The sequence below is a fragment of the Sphaeroforma arctica genome (genome assembly GCF_001186125.1).
Source record: "Sphaeroforma arctica JP610 unplaced genomic scaffold supercont1.167, whole genome shotgun sequence".
NCBI lineage: Eukaryota > Ichthyosporea > Ichthyophonida > Sphaeroforma > Sphaeroforma arctica.
Genome location: NW_014040391.1, coordinates 76,142 through 79,352, shown reverse-complemented (window position 1 = coordinate 79,352; position 3,211 = coordinate 76,142).

Here is a 3,211-nt window from a genome sequence, read left to right as displayed (position 1 = left end):
AATATATATATATAAATACATTAAATACACAGCCTTCGCTCCGCTGAGTGCTGGTGGCAATGTAGATGTCTTCTACCCCAAGCTCGTGTTCATCGCCTTGCAGATCGCCTGTCTGGCGGTGCCCTTGTACCAGGCGTATCGATTGGGTCTGTGGCCCACCACAGCTGACTGGCTATGGTTTGAAGAGCATGATCCTGTATGTCTCTCGGTTACACACTGCTAATGCGATGTTTGTGGTATATCAGATGTGTGGACGAGTATTTTCAGTGGCAATTCAGAACACTTTTGGCGATGTGTTCGGACAGAGCTTGGAGTTTCCATTGAACTGCACAACATTAAGATTATTATATCAGTTATATAGTGTACAAGGAAATGATTCTGTATCTTGCTACTACTTAGTCCTAGCTGCACTCAGGTATATTGATGTTGTGGGCTTGTAATCCTGGTCCTGTTGTGTAGACTTCGGGTTTGTAGCTCTTCTCATTTTTTCTCAAAGTACCCCAACACTCAGCCTCTGCCTCGCATCTATTCTTCGCGCTATTTCATCTCACACAGTATACCCTTACGATTATATTATAACCATAAAGCCCTTTAAACCCTATTCGTATCGTAGATTCTATTACATTTTAGTACCCACAGTCGAGTGTGCGATGGAGTATAGCTGCATATGTTCACGTACGATATCTCGCTACGTCTTGGTTAATTTTTGGTCCTATTTCTTGCCTCCGCCTTACAGAGAATAGAAACGTCGATTGGATCGAATATCTAAACCTAGTTTTTCTCCTGATCTCGCACTTGCCGTGGAACCCACCACCGTGTATATCGGAATTCCCAATTTAGCCAATAAAATTGCCATCAAAGTTTTGCCATATGGAGGGGACGCATGCACTTCCCACGTCGTACTGGACTCATAAAAGCCCACTGAGCGCAAAACTCACTCGAACATAAGAATTCGCACCCAAATTGACTAGGACTTGATATCAGAATGCATCATCCTCCGGAAAGCTCTCTTTTGATGGACGAAGGATGAAGCGTTAGTGTGTATTAAACAGATGAGGTGAACAACGTGGCACCACAGTTACAGGTGCTACAGATCACTCGTATTACATTCCATTCTTTAATACGAATTCACCGATCAGGCTCAGTTTCTAAGTTATCACACGCAGATGTCACTCACCTATAAGCATAGATATCAGAGATCTGAATGGTCACCAAGGGTGTAGATCCCCTCATAGAGAGCATGTAGGGTAGTATAGGTATGTATCTCTAAAAGTCTTTATAGGTATGTCTCATGATAGTACTCATACAAATAAGGCGTAGACAGGTAGGAAGGATATATATACTCTAATTTAGTGGGTACATGAATATAAATGTCTCTAAATATCTTAATATGTATGACACTATCTCCATCTACCTAGACATCTAACCTATGGATAACCCCGCACTGCGGGGGATGGATGGTGGAGGGTCTTATGACTCTCCTACATCTTCGATACCCCCAAGAGTGTACAAATAATATCTAAGGACCGGGGAATCACTCATTAGACCCAGATGTAAGCCCTCGAACAATTTCACCTGTACACTACAGAGCAAGACGTTACCTGTATATTATAGAGAAAGATGTTGACCTGTATATAATAAAGAAAGACGTTAACCTGTATACTATGGAGGAAGAAGCTAACCTATATACTAGAGACATACGCTAACCTTTATATTGTAGAGGAAGACGTTAACCTGTATACTATAGAGAAATTTGTTAGCCTGTATACCATAGAGATAAACGTTGACCTGCACAATATAGAGAAAGACGTTAACCTGTATACTATAGAGAAATTCGTTAGCCTGTATACCATAGAGATAAATGTTGACCTGCACAATATAGAGAAAGACGTTAACCTGTATATTGTAGAACAAGACGTTAACCTGTATTTTGTAGAGAAAGACGTTAACCTGAATACTATAGAGATGTACGTTCACCTGTAGAATATAGAGACAGACGTGAAACTGTATACTGCAGAGATAATATAGGGAACGACGTTAACCTGAATACTACAGAGATAGACGTTCATCTGTATAATATATAGAAAGACGTGAGCCTGTTTATTGTAGAGGAAGACGTTGACCTGTTTATTAGTGATAGACGTTAAAGTGTATGTTACAGAACAAGTCGTCAGCCTGTATTTTATAGAGAAAGACGATAGCCTGTGTATTGTAGAGATGGACGTTATCCTGTATATTATGGAGAAGATGTTGACCTGTATTTTGTAGAAGCAAGAAGTAAAGTCACCTGTCGTGTAGGATAGTCGTCACATCGAGTGGTGTCACGAAACCCCGCTTCACTGTACAGTCGTACTGTATACAAATGCTATAAGTTTACTACCCCTTATTCCTATACACTTGTTTATTTGTTTATTACACCTTATTCCTGAAGAGGTCAGCTTATAAACTTGGACATGATGAAATAGTCGTATAATTCGGGATGCTCAGGGTCGCACAGCGTGGGATCGGTCTCATCGTCCACATAGCTGTTAGAGGTTAAGTGATCGGTAGCGGAGTGAGCAATAAGTGCACATACCAATGTGCTGCTACAGTTGTACGTTGTCATTAGCCTAGCTGAGGTGCAGTGGTCATGCACGGGGTTAAGTTATATGGCTAATGATTTACTTCGGGTACCTTAAGCCATACAATTGCATTGCAACACACACCAATGGTGAAATTCGGCGCACATATGCACTTAATGTTACGCTCAGATGTTCAAGTGTAAGTGGCCCGCCCAGCCATACTAGATGCAAAGGCAATCTCAAGCACTTGCGCATACGGAACATTCTGGACGCCATCACACTCGAGTATACGCCATGCCCATTGAGCTTGCAGTGTGTTCGTGATCGCAGTAGTAGCGTCGCAATGGGTTGATTGAGCGACCAGACACTCCTATGGATTTGGTAAAACACCAAAACCAAAACAAAACCCTGTCACTAACACGGGAAACATCAGAACATCCAGAGGTACATAACACCTATCACAAACCTAAGTGGTCGCAATGAGATTGCCCGGCCTGCAGTCGGCTAAGGGAATCTCTTCGCCTTTGCACTTCAAGGTACACATCAATAATCAATAATCAATATCATATCAATATATATATATACATATATATACACATACATATATACATACACACACACACACACACACACACACACACACACACATA